Source organism: Thamnophis sirtalis, unplaced genomic scaffold (assembly GCF_051295495.1).
Source record: "Thamnophis sirtalis isolate CommonGarterSnake01/CBP01778 unplaced genomic scaffold, rThaSir2_p1.2 scaffold_12, whole genome shotgun sequence".
NCBI classification, from domain to species: domain Eukaryota; kingdom Metazoa; phylum Chordata; class Lepidosauria; order Squamata; family Natricidae; genus Thamnophis; species Thamnophis sirtalis.
This window is the reverse complement of record NW_028261392.1, coordinates 34,323,870-34,338,670: the sequence shown is the minus strand read 5'-3', so window position 1 is coordinate 34,338,670 and position 14,801 is coordinate 34,323,870. Positions and strand designations below refer to the sequence as shown.

The 14,801-nt window shown below is 38.7% G+C and overlaps 1 pseudogene; it reads left to right on the top strand.

The window, feature by feature from the left end:
• Positions 1–457: 457 nt before the first annotated feature.
• On the top strand, positions 458–2,054 carry LOC148043292 (uncharacterized; annotated as a pseudogene).
• The last annotated feature ends 12,747 nt before the right edge of the window (positions 2,055–14,801 follow it).

Genomic DNA, 14,801 nt, shown 5'->3' with positions numbered 1-14,801 from the left:
ATGCTTTGGATAGAACTTGCTTGCTCTGAAAGAAACTGAAGGATGGGTGGATGGCTTCAAACATCTTTAGCAAGTTCCAGACAGCCTGGTTCTACTGCATCCAAAACAGATATGCAAGTATAGCTACAATCATCTCTGCAAAAACTCAATCAAGAATCCCCAGAAGAAGCCAAAAACAATCTGGAGGAATGGCTCTAGGAATCCAGAGAAAATGCCCTGAAGAATCCAAGCAATAGGTGAATGAGTAGCTTGAGACACCCTTATATGACTTCCATGTGAGAGGGCCTGAAACTCCCCAGCCATTCCATCTTGGTATATACTTGTCTCTCATTTCTGCTGCTCCTAGTGTTACTGCGATCAAGATGACTATATGAACAAACTGGAATTATCAGCAAGTATTTATTCTTTTGGTTTTCCAGAACTTCTTGGGCCTTTTTGGAGTGTTACTTTTTTACTAATGGACTATGGTATTCCAACGTGAGCTTCATAACCAATGAACCCTTGTCATCAACAATTTTTATTATTGTGGACTTCCATTTGGGTGTTCCATATATCTCGGCTGATTCTATTCTGATAGGAGGTCTTTAGGGTCACCCTGGAGAGGTGACGAAGAAGCGAGGGATTACTTGTTGATTCCGGGAGATAGGCAGCTCTCCCGCTTGATCCCAGGAGTCCTCCCAACCGGTGAAGAAGAGAGACAGCCATTATAACTGGAATAAAGCTGGAGCAACCGAGCTGGAGTGGTGTGTGAACAGAGGATTGGAACTGGGTGAGATGATTTTCAACTTCTTTATTAGAGACCCACCTAAATAAAAGAAGTTTTAAAAGTCTCTAAAGTGAAGAAAGTGGCAACTTAATACACGGAGATAAATTATAGATCCAAAAGAGAAATCACATTCTAAAGGAAGAATATGAAGTTTTACGATCTAGAAAGACTGAACTGGAATTTTGTTGCTGTTAAAAATAACTTTGATTTGCCTGCAATATTGTTTGACTGTTGGAAGAAATTGTAAAAGGAATGTTTTTTTTCTTTTTGTTGAACTTTGATAATCAGCTGTTAGAGCTCTCCCTCATCTTGGTACCCAAAATTACAGTTGAGACCCCATCTACTGGCCAAAGAAGAAACTATATTATTATATGGTTGGAAAGAACCTTGAAAAAAAAAGAGTTGATATGAAAAAACAAGAAAAGTCAAGAGTGATAAGAAGAGAAAGAAAGTGAAAGGAAAACAACTTCTGAAAGGCCGTCTTTTTGTTTCCCCTTTTTTATCTACTTGTTTTTTGGCGGCAAACTTCCAGTCAGAGTCTTGAGAAAGCCTAAGGGAGTGATGGTTTGAAAAATCAATACAGAACCTCAAGAAGCAATGTTCTGAAGGAACGGTGGAAAATATATATTACGCTGGCTTCAAGGATCCTTAGAAAGCTCTGCATTTTCTGAAGAACCTATATCACTTCTTGAAAAATGGCTTCAGGAATCCCTGAAAAACTTGAAAAAAGTCCCGAAACATACAAACAAGATGCCAAAAATGGCTTGAAGAATCTCTAAACAGCTTCAAAAAGGAAGGACCATAAAGCATCCCATCTAGGTCCTCAGGAACAGCTTGAAGCATCTATTAAGGGCATCCAGGATCTCAAATAATCTAAGGAATCAAAAACAAGCATGGGAAAGACAAAGGAGAGAGTGATTTGGGTAGAACTTGCTTGCTCTGAAAGAAACTGAAGGGTTGATGGATGGCTTCAAACATCTTTAGCAAGTTCCAGACAGCCTGGTTCTACTACATCCAAAACAGGTATGCAAGTATAGCTACAATCATCTCTGCAAAAACTCAGTCACAAATCCCCAGAAGAAGCCAGAAACAATCTGGCGGAATGGCTCTAGGAATCCAGAGAATATGCCCTGAAGAATCCAAGCAATAGGTGAATGAGTAGCTTGAGATATCCTTAAATGACTTCCATGAGGGAGGGCCTGAAACTCCCCATCCATTCCATCTTAGTATATACTTGTCTCTCATTTCTGCTGCTTCTAGTGTTACTGCGATCAAGATGTCTAAATGAACAAACTGGAAATGTATCAGCAAATATTTATTCTTTTGGTTTTCCAGAACTTCTTGGGCCTTTTGGAGTTAGTGACATACTGGACTATGGTATTCCAACGTGAGCTTCATAACCAATGAACCCTTGTCATCAAGAATTTTGATTATCTAGATGCTCCCTTAAGTTGGGTGGGAGGTTAAAAGAAAGAGAGTGGAGGGAAAAAGGAAAAGGAAATATGGAGAGATTGATATGGAGGAAGAAAAGGAAATAAGGAATCTAGGGAAAATGCCCTGAAGAAATCGTGCAATATGAGAAGCAGTAGCATGAGATCTGGGATCAAGTTGACAAAATGAAGAAACTGGAAACCTCTCAGCAAGTATTTTGGGTTTTTAAGAACTTAAGGGGCCTTTTTGGAGTGAGTGGCATACTGTTTTCTTAATGGACTATGGTATTACAAGATGAGCTTCATAATCAACGAACCTTTGTCATCAACAGTTGTGATTATCTAGATGCTGCCTTAAGTTGGGTGGGAGGATAAAAGAAAGAGAGTAAAGAGAAAAAGGAAAAGGAAATAAGGAGAGATTCATATGGAGGAAGGAAAGGAAATAAGGGGCAAAGAACAAGCACAATTTATGCCAACATGCCAAGAATAGTTAGACAACGGTAGAGCACAGACAAACAAAGCTTTGAAAGTGAAAAGAATCAACCAAAATCAAGAGGGTCCCTTGACTGCAGCATTGCCGGCATAACAATTCATCGTATGGGGAAGGGAAGAGGTGCATTATCAGGAAACGTCTCGAGACGTCCATGCGCGTTAGACAGTTACAGACCATGGTCTGGTCCACAGTCTGGACTATACACTCAGGGCCTTTGAGTATCATCATTGCTACAGGGGAGTAACTTTTGGGGTTCCCAGCAGCTGGACAGAGATCCTTGGACTAAATTTTGTGCAATCCACCAAACCAATCACCAAAAATGATCAAACCTAGCCTGCATTTGACGGTTTATGTTCTCCAAAATGTTACAAAATATCTGAACAGTCGGTTCAGATATAACCGACTCTCTACGTCCAGTCCCTGTCAGGCCAAGTGAGCTGCATTTCTTCTCAAATCGGTCATATAAACTGTTGAACTCCAGTTTCATGCGCTCAAGAGCTGTAAAGGTGTAAAGGTGCGTGCAAGACAATATTCAATGTCCATCACTTTGTTTTGCAGTACTTTAAAAAGTGTGTCAGTTTCATTGAAAATGTCCTCATATGCCATAAGGAAAAAGCATGTTGATGGTTTTGACAGCCACCGATCGTATCCTGTTGCCATCATTAGTGTGTCATTGTCCCAGTTGTCAGGATTTTCTACAATGACATGAAATAACGCACGCAGATCATTGTGGTGCATGCTTATTGTTTGCACCAGCCTAGAGTTAGAACTCCATCTTGTGGGCGCTGCTCTGGGTAAACGGCACTTAACAACATCATCCAGCAAATGAGTGGGCTTTGTGGAGTTGCTGAAAAATGACGCTAGTCCCTCAACTGTTTTAAAAAATGTGTGACACTCCGGCATGCACTTTGCTGAATGTAAAAGCACCAAGTTCAGCTTGTGTGCATAACAGTGTATGAACATGGCTTCGGGCACTTTTTCTTTTATTTTAGCTTGCACGCCATTAAGTTCTGATGCCATTACAGCGGCCCCATCGTAGGTCTGAGCTACAAGCTTTCCAACACAGTCATATGTCTCCAACACTCTCAGGATATACTCAGCAATTGTGGGAGCACGTCTGTCCTCACTCACATCATCAAATCCCAAAAATGCCTTCTTCACCTCACATTTGGCATCAGTCATAGCCACATACCGCAGTGTGACAGAAATCTGAGCTCGGTTTGTGACATCTGTGGTCTCGTCTACTTCTACAGCAACAAATGGAGTTGCACTGATCTCTTTTTTAATGTCATTTCTAATGACATCACTGACTGCTTCAATTAAATCATTCTGTATTCTGTTTGACAAGCCGGAAAATACAGTGGATGTTTTCAAATATTTAGCTAGCCTGTCATCTTTCTTAGCATAAGAATGTAAGAGTTCAACATAGTTTCCACGATTGGTAGAGTCTGTACTTTCGTCATTTCCATGAAATGCCAGCTACTGTTTGGCGAGGAAGCAGGTGGCTTCGATGAGATCTTTTAAAATCTCTCGGTTTTCCTTTACCTTAGCATTGTGGATGCTGATGTTGAGTCTGCGTTGTTCGTTTTTAGCGTGAACTGACTATGTATGTGGGTGGTCGACTGCTCATGTTTGCTGAGGCTTCTCTGAAAATTCTTCGGATCATAATATCCCCTCTGAGTCCAGACATTGTCACAAGTTGAGAAAAGAAGGCAGGGAAAGCAGAAAAGGCGGTTTTTTACTGAACATCCACACAGCCAGCCTTTTCATGTGTACCACACCATTTGGAAAGAGTGGGTATTCTGTGTATTCCTCTGAAGCAGGCCCTTTAGCTCTGGTGTTGGTCTTCCTTTAATTATTACCTCCTGCTTTGATTGAAAGTCCAATTTAGAAAAATCTTTTAGTTTAGAAATGTAATCCTCCATTTCTGAAAGTGGAAAAGGTAGGGGGAGGGAAATGAATGACTGCACTTGACTTTTTAACTCTCATACAGAATCATCAAAGAGATTAGTTTCTGGCATTGTCTGCATGGATGGAGAATTGGAGATCTACATGGATCTTCAAAAAGTCAGAACTTTCCTTGGTCACCTGGTGGAATCACAAGGCGACTGCAGGTAACACAAAGATTCCACAATTGTGCAAGCATTACCCAAGATGCTGAGGAACAGAAACATTTCACATTTTATATAAAAGGATATTCATGAAAAACTTTATAAAATAGTTGCTTCTGCAACTTAGCAAGCTACATATTGTTGTTTTCCTTCAAAGAACAAAGTTACTGTCACCGCTGGAGGACGAGGAGGACGGTAACAGAAGGGGCTCCGGCTGCCTGCCCCATCTGCCGCCTGTCTTCGGGGACTCACCCAGCCCATGCACTTTAAAGTGCCGGCATGGCTTGGCTGCCATTCAGCGAAAAATGTTTGTCAAATAGATAAGCTAAAATATGTTTTTCTAGAGCCTGACCTTTTAAGTTTCCCTTCCCCACTCCCTCAACCTAAATTAAGGATTCCTTGCTAGAATATATACAAGCCTTAACTTCCAGATGCACCTAACTCCCAGAGAAGGGTAACTATTTTTAATGTGTTCAATATCATGGGTATAGTTATGGGAAATGTTTCCTGGCTAGGCACACTGTGGGATTGATCTGTAGGATATTTTAATATGCCCCTAAAGTGAGTCCTTCCTTTGTTTCCTCCCCTTTCATGGGACGAGGAAAGAAGACACAAAGTATATTGAGCACTCTGCCTGTTTTCTGATGCACTCAGTGGATGAAGAGGGAAAGTACACAGTAATGAAATGGTAAAACTGCATAGGGCTGAAACGTTAAACCCGCACAACACTATTACAAAGTGTTCAGCTTTACGCTTGTTCATGCTTTCCCCTAAAAGTACCACTGCCACCCACTGGCCCCTGTGGAGTGTATTGTAATGTAGACTGCCTAGTTATTACACTGGACTTGAACCACATCTTCCTCCCTGGTAGAGACTATCCACCTAGCATAATCTCCTCTTGTTAATTTATTCCTGTAGCAGAGAAGGATACCACAAACCCACCTTTAGGGATTTATATGCATACCCTTCTAAGGTTTAGAATAATAGGGAGGAAGTCTCACTTAGCACCTGCAATTTGCAATGTTTGACATTGCTTTATTATACTCTTGCTTTTGGAAAAGAAGTCTACATGCACAAGGAAGAAAGGGGGAGGGACCAACTTCTATTTCCTAAAGAAACACATAATGAACACACAGCTGTGCTTCAGAAGCATTTCCAGTGCTGACAACAATGAAAGTCACAGCCTCTTTTTCGGTCTTGTCTGAAGAGTTTAATGTTTGGCTTCAATGTTATTTTTAAGACCTGCACTAATTTACCTGGTTTCATAGGAAGAAAAAAGAATTTTTTTAACTTTTATTTTTATGGGTTTGTGTTAATTTTTTGTTGTCTGTTTATATTGAATAATTTGCTACATTTGTAAAATGTAAGAAGTATATATAATATATGTATATTTCTAACGTAAAAAATGAAACTTTTCTTTTCAAAAATTTTTCTTAGAGGAGAGAAAAATATTTTTTCAGGAAAATTTTAAAAAAGCAGCAGTGAAAGCTCCCTTTTCCCTTGTTTCCCTCCTTCCCTTTTTGAAGAGTAAATCAACAACATGTGATCTAAAGTGAACGGATGAACACAAAGAGGACATAATTATGTATGTTTTTTAATGCAGAGGTCCATGCTGTTCTTGTCTCTTTGGTTTTCTTGTTTTTGTTTTGTCTTTTACAGGCAGAGGGCCATTGAGTAGGGATTCAGAGGGGGTGGGGTTCTGGTTTCTTTTTTGCTCTAGCAAAGGAGGAATTACAATCAACGTTTTAGCGTGCCGGCAGGACTCGCCCCCCATTCAGCGAAACTGCCGGCATGCCTTTAAATGCCTGCTTGCCTTCCGCTCGGGCCGGTGCAGAAGCCAAACCAGCACTTCAAAGTCATGCCGGCACTTTAGCTTGTCCCTCGGCTGCCATTCAGCGAAACATGTTTCGCTGAATGGCGACCGAGGTCTAAACTGCTGGCATGCCTTTAAATGCCTGCTTGCCTTCCGCGCAGATCGGCGCAGAAGGCAAGCAGGCACTTCAAAGTCATGCCGGCAATTTAGCTTGCCCCTCAGCCGTCATTCAGCGAGACATGTTTCGCTGAATGGCGGCCGAGGTCTAAACTGCCGGCATGCCTTTAAATGCCTGCTTGCCTTCCACGCGGGCCGGCGCAGAAGGCAAGCAGGCACTTCAAAGTCATGCCGGCACTTTAGCTTGCCCCTCGGCCGTCATTCAGCGAGACATGTTTTGCTGAATGGCGGCCGAGGTCTAAACTGCCGGCTTCCCTTCGCGCCGGCCGGCCATTCAGTGAAACATGTCCTGGTTTGTGGCCGGGCTGCACGCTTGCACTTTAAAGTGCATGCTGCCTGGCCACAAACCAGGACATGTTTCGCTCTATGGCGCACCGAGGCGGCATGGCTTTAAAAAATAAAAAATAAAATGAAAAATAAAAAATGAAAAATAATAAATGAAAAATGAAAAATAAAAATAGATGTGCCAGCCCGCGCACCAGCAGAGGGGGGTAAAACACACACACACACACACACGCACATACACATAATAAAAACAAATTACATTTATTTACATTACAAATAAATTGAATTCCTCCCCCCCCTCGCTCTGACCCACATACCTTCCAGCTGCGTCAAAAATGCTAGATTTGGTCTAGCCAGGGCCAGGCAGGCTAGGCTAGTTGCTGCTAGAGTCACCACATGGATGACTCTGGTTAAACATTTTAAAATAGGCTCTAAACAAAGTGCCCTCTGCAGGAGGAGGCAGGAGTATCACGTGCCTCATTTGCATACGTAATTTTTGGGTTTTAACCCTTGGTTGACACATAAAAGGTGAAAAAATTCTTATGCAAAGGAGGCCCATAGTTCTCTAGCCTCCTCCTATTAACTGCACTAAGGAGACTCAGAGTCACTGTGACTTAGAGTCTGGGAGCAACTACCTTGGCCTTTTTAATTATTTTGAAAATAGTTTCCTTTCCCTCAGGAGACTGGTGAGGCCTCACCTCCCCTGCCTCTAGTGACTGCACGTCACTGGTATATCATAAATCGTAAAACCTGATGTACGGGAAGGAGAAGGGGATCAATGTCTTCACTGTAGTTATAGTACAAAGGGGTGCCCCAAGTTTGCTGGATAGCTTTGCTCCCTGCTAGGCAGAACTCTGTGGCATTCATGATTTCTATGATGTCCTGGTTGCATCTCCCCTGTTTTTCATAATTCACTTGTTTGTAGACTAGCGATAGACCTTTTATTTAAAAATAAATTTTATTAATTTTCTATTAATTACATTTCTTAGTGCTTAATAAACATCATATTGTCTGGGTATTTAATTTGTTTAACAATACAGATTCCATTCTTATTCTCCACCCCTTTTTTCCAACCACTGGTAAAAGAAGTTCCATGTTTGATAATATTCTGTGTCTTCTTTCTGTTTGATTTTCAATGTAAGTCTATCCATTTCTGCACAGTCTAGCATCTTCTTAATTATTTCTTCATCTTGCGATGTTTCTTCATCTTTTCAATATTGTGCGAAGATAATCCTCGCTGCTGTTAAAACATGTAATACTAAATACATAATTTTCTTATCATTTTTTTTCTGAAATAATCCCTAATAAAAATAGTTCAGGTTTAAAATTGACATGTTTCCCTATTATCTTTTATAGCCATCTATGTATATTTGCCCAAACCTTTTTTTTAGCACAAGTCCACCACATATGATAAAATGTGCCCGTTTTTTTAAAATTACATTTCCAACATGTGCTAGACATATTTTAAAACATTTTAGCTAACCTAGCAGATGGTAAGTGAAATCTATAAAACATTTTATATAAATTTTCTTTATAAGAAGTTACCATTGTTAATCTATAGTTCCTTTCCCATAAATTTTGCCATTTCTTTAATTCTATGTTATAGCCAAAGTTTCCCCCATTGTATCATTATCAAACAGTGTTTGTCCTTTATAAAAGCCATATTTTTCATATCTATATCATTGAGATATAGATAATTTTATATCTATATCATCTAGATATAGATAATTTTATATCTATATCATCTAGATATAGATACATATAGATGTATTTGCAATTGAGGCCACCATGATAGTATAATATCCTATTCTTCAAGTTCTTGCTTTGATTTAAATTTCCCTTCAATGTCCAAAATGCCTTTGTATGTGATGATTTTTTCAAGCTTCACCAGATTTGGGTTGCATTTTTCCAGTGAGGGAAATCACAGGATGAAGAAGAGCATCCCAACAAAATCATATATTGAAAAATGTAACTTAGAACTTGAAGAAATTGTCCACTGCTTGTTTTCTAAGGGGATGTTCTCCTCGAGTAGGGGATACAAATGGCAGCTAGACTAGGAGGAGCCATCCTGCATTTTCCCAGGCAAAGACAGTGCAAGGTAGCTGACAATATGGAAAGGAAGGGAGAAGATTGTGGGAGTGGAGAGAGCTTTGGAGGTGTATCTTATCTTCATAAGTGCCTGCAAAAATGAGGATACACCTGCAATGACTTCATGGCTGCCTTAGGATATAAACCATATCCAGCATGCAAAGATACCTTGCTTACAAAGTGGCCTTTCTCTCAGAGATGGTATTCAACCAGTTCTGACAGATTCTGGAGAACCGGTAGCGGAAATTTTGAGAGTAGGGAGGGAATGGGGAATTTGAAGTATCCTTCCCCTGCCAAGCCCACAAAGCCATACCCACAGAACTGGTAGTAAAAAAAATTGAATCCCACCACTGCTTTCTCCATATAACTTAATGCCACTCTAATTAAACTTATGTCATTTATCATTTTCATGATAGGGGCCAAAATTTTCTTAGGCACAGTTTTTAGTGATGGTAAACGTTGGCTTTCCTCATTAAGCAGAAAATGCTCCATGATCTTATCCTTCAATTCTTTTTGTTTTTGAGTTAGTTCATCAGTTGGTTCAGTGATAACTCATTCTAGTGGTGGTGGTGTTATTTCCTCCCCGAGAGCTTCTTCTGGGAGTTCTACTATAATGTCTTTAGTTGTGTCTTGAATATCAGTTATTTCCGCTTGTGATATTGTTTTTTTGGTTTTGCAATTTGCCTGAATTTCCTCAAGTTCAACTTCACTAAACACTTTATTCCGTATAATAAATTGCCTTTGATCTGCTAGTCTTTGTTCACTAACATTTGAATCTGGATATTGTTCTTTCCATAATTCATACATTCGCTTTAAATAACCTCTTTTTTCTGGCTCTGAGTTGTAGTAACAGGCCATTATGGCACGGTTTTCATCTGCACTATATTTTTGTCGTTTTGTTGGCTGGTCCACTTGTAGCCCACTTGTCAACGGATGTCCAGGGACCCCAACATCCGCCGCGGCCCTTGTTAACCCGCGCGACGACCGATGCGGTATAAAAATTTTATTTGTTTCTTTCACCATATTGTATAGGTTGGCGGGTTTTTTTTATGGGGCCAGTTGCCAACCTGACCCCAACCCTCCTCTTTTCTCACCCGGGCTTGGGACCAGCAACGGCAGAGTTTGTTTATTATTATACAATTGTATCACAGCGACCAGTTGTTTCGCCGGATTTGGCATTGGTTACTAGTCGGGCCCCACCCAGGGGCCTAGGACGTCATAACGTATTTTCATAATATGTGTGAAGATCCAAGCAGTGTGGCTTTTTGCATTTGACTGATGGTGATTTTGTCAATTTTTAACTGTTTTAAATGTAATTCCAGTGCTTTTGGAATAGCACCCAGTGTGCCAATTACCACTGGAATTATCACTGCTAGTTTGTGCCATAGTCGTTGAATTTCGATTTTTAAATCCTGGTATCTTGCGATTTTTTCATGTTCCTTCTCGGCGACCCTGCTATCACCTGGTATTGTGATGTCTATGATTGTGACCTTATTTTTCTCAACCAGTGTGATGTCTGGTGTATTATGCGCCAGTATTTTGTCGGTTTGTATACGGAAATCCCACAAGATCTTGACCATCTGATTTTCGGTGACTTTTTCAGGCTGATGTTCCCACCAGTTTGTTGCTGTTTTAATATTATAATTTTTGCACAAATTCCAATGGATCATTTGTGCTACTGAATTGTGCGGCAATTTAGAATCAGTCTGCATGATTTTTTTACAGCAGCTGAGTATGTGATCAACAGTTTCATCAGCTTCTTTGCAAAGTCTGCATTTGGCATCATCAGAGGATTTTTCGATTTTGGCCTTAATGGCATTTGTGCGGATAGCTTGTTCTTGCGCATCCAGGATTAGTGACTCTGTTTCTTTCTTTAATGTACCTGTTGTTAACCATAACCAAGTTTGTTCACTGTCCACTTTATCTTTTATTTTTTCCAGAAATTGGCCATGCAGTGCTTTGTTCTGCCAACTCTCCATTCTTGATTTTGTCACATCTTTTCTGTATTCTTGTTTCATCTGTTGGGCCTTCAGTAGATTTTTGTTCTTTACTTCGATTAATAGATGTTCTTGATTTTCTTTTAAACAATCAGCCAGTGCATGTTTTTCTTCTTCAACTGTTTGCTTCACTTGTAATAATCCTCTGCCACCTGATTTTCGGGGCAGATATAGTCTATCAGTATCACCACGTGGATGTAAACTGTAGTGCATTGTCATTAGTTTCCTGGTTTTTCGGTCCAAAAGGTCCAAATCAGCTTGTGTCCAGTTAACTATACCAGCTGCGTATCTTATAACTGGTATTGCCCAGGTATTTATGGCCTTGATTGTATTTCCACCATTCAATTTAGATTTCAAAATTTTCCTAACTCTGTTGGTGTACTCTCGCCTGACAATAGTTTTTACTTCTCCATGCTTGATGTTATCCAACTGCAGAATGCCTAAGTATTTGTAGGCTTCATTTTCTTTGCATTTAATTAATTGGCCATTGGGCATTTCAATTCCCTCACATGCAGTGATTTTGCCCCTTTTTATGGATACAGTGGCGCATTTTTCCATGCCAAACTGCATTGAAATATCGGTGCTGAATACTCGGACTGTGTTTGTCAATGATTGGATTTCTATTTCTGACTTTCCATAGAGTTTCAAATCATCCATATATAGTAAATGCGAAATTTTTTCAGCTTCTTTGGCTGTTTGGTAGCCTAATTTCATTTTTTTTAAGATTACTGATAGTGGGATCATTGCGATGATGAAGAGAAGAGGTGAAAGTGAATCACCCTGGAAAATTCCTCGCTTGATATTAACCATTCCGTAGATCTCATTCCCTACTGCCAACTCAGTTCTCCATTGTTTCATCGCCTTTTCACTAAAGGATGTAACATTTTTGCTAATGCCAGTTGTTTCTAAGCATTTTATGATCCAACTATGTGGCAGAGAGTCAAATGCCTTTTTGTAATCAATCCAGACCATATTCAAGTTCGTTTTTCTGTTCTTACAATTTTCTAATATCATTTTATCAATTAGAAGCTGATCTTTTGTGCCCCTGCTCCTTCTTTTGTTGCCTTTTTGCTCTACTGGCAAGATGTTGTTTGTTTCCAAATAATCCATCATGTTATCTGCAATAATGCCTGTGAGTAATTTGAAGGTTGTTAGCAAGCATGTTATTGGTCTGTAGTTTTTAGGTGTTGTTCCTTTAGTTGCATCGTTATTATTATTATTATTATTATTATTATTATTATTATTATTATTATTATTATTATTACGTTAATCTTTGATGAGATTCACAGCCTTTGGGGCTAGTTGGTAGCTCAACAACTTGAGTCCTAACCAAGGACCTAGGAACGGTTAAGGTAATGTTGGAGGATATAAGCTGTTCCAGGTAGGGTGGTTTTTTGTAGAATCAGAATGTTCAAGTCTGATAAATTTAAAATTTCCAAATAGTGAGGTAGCCCTTTAGATATTGCTCCAAGGACTCCAATTACAATCAGGACAACAAACGATTTCTTTTTCCACAGTCACTTAACGTCAATTTGCAAGTCCCGGTACTTTGTGATTTTTTTCTTGCTATTTATCTTCAATTCGTGTATCTCCAGGTATTGCAATGTCAATGAACCATACTTTTTTCTTTTCAACTATTGTTATGTCAGCTGTGTTGTGGGCCAAGTGCCTGTCAGTCTGAATTCTGAAGTCTCACAAGATCTTGACTTTCTCATTCCCTAAAACCTTCTGATTATTATTATTATTATTTACATTTTGACAGGTGGTGGAGTATTAATAGTGGAACCAACATTAGATAAAGACAAGATTCTACCTTTTCCTATTGCCATGTAGTCCATCATAGTGCTGCTTATTACTGAAGGAAAAGTACGGACCCCATCAGAGTACCGTTCATTCCTCAGCACAGCTGGCTTCAGAGATATACAGTTAAAGAAAGGAAATATATATGATGTCATTTTTGCCAGAAAATAGTGTTGCTGAAGTTGCTTCATGCCTGCCAAATGTTGAAATAAAATTATTCCAATATACTGTACAGTGTGTACTGACTTTGATTATATAGTGATATGACTGTTTACTTTCATCTTGCCTGAAGTTATCAAAGTAAATTGGAGATCCCTGTCTTAGATGTTATATCTGGAGGTTTAAGGAATATGAAATGTAATGTTTGGAATTTTGACTTCACTTTCATGACAATATCTGATCTGGAATTTCACTGTCTTATTTTTTGGTATTAGCCTTAGAAAGGGGATGACATTTTTGATAAGAGATGTCCAGAATTAGAATATTTGACATCAAAGCTATATAAGTAATTTATACTACTTTTAAATATTTTACATTGATTTCTAGTGCACAGAGATATTTAGTGGAGCAGGTTGACATTTTTTAAATAAAGGACATATCTCATATGCATTCAATGATAATATTGCAGGAGGCATTTGATACAATTTACTCTTTGAAATTTGCCCACTTGACTTCATAAGATTGATGTAAAAGCATACAGAGCTCAATCTTTCTCATCCCTCTCCTCTTCTCCCCTTTCCCTTTGTAAGATTTTGATTCCTAGCATCTGTCTGGAGAAACCCCTGGGTTTGCATCTGAGATGGGACTAGGACGTAGGGTCTTCAGTTCCTAACCTTCATGACTTAACTATTGCACCAAACTGTCTCTCTCCGATAAAATTAGAATACGTAATGAGCCTTTAGAAAAGGGGACTTGTTCCCACATCATATGTGAGGCTTATGTAATGATGTTTTTAGAGCTAGTACTTAACTTATAGACTGAACAAGTTATTGCTTGCTATCATTCCTAAATATAGATGAAACGATTTTAACTACAGTTCTCACAGGAGGATTAAAGAAGAGATTATCAACAAAAATAATTTCTGTATGTTCTTTTCTCTCTAACAGATGCCAAGTTTCTGTTAACATTGGAGTATTTAGAGTTTTTTTAGCAACATATATTCTGTATAATATGAAATAACTAAGGTGGCCTTGGATATAGGAAAAACCTTTGATATGATGATAAACAATTAATAAAATAAAAGATAAAAGCAATTAATAAACAATAAAAATCCATTTGCATCCTGTTTAATTTTATTTAATTTTTTGGATTAAAATTTATTATTCCAGTCCTGATTGAATGTTTACTCATAGTACTTTTGATATACAGAGGAAGTCATCAAATATGGCAACAATCTTCTTTTATAATTAATTTGGATTTGGAACCTTATTAGGCAATCTTGTAATATTCAAGGTATATAAGGAATTGACCTATTCTTATTGTAGCTCTCTATTAAGGTTTGTGGAAACTGCCAAGCAATAGAGAAGTATATATTAAATTGATATAAATCTAATATTTGGTAAATGAGATTACTAATGATATATGGTACCTATCAAGGTTTTGTTAGAATTTTGTTAGGATTTGGGGGGAAAACCAGCACAAAAAGGCCTTACACTCTATTATTATCTTAATTTGCAGTTTTTAGAGACAGCTAAAACTGAATTTATGATATAAATGCTGGCTCAAACTATTTGTCTCTCACCATGAAATACCAGAATAAAAACAAAGAATGTATGAAAACAAACAACTTCCATGTTATTTTTTCAAAATAAATTTTAAGATTGTTTTAGCACCTTTAAATT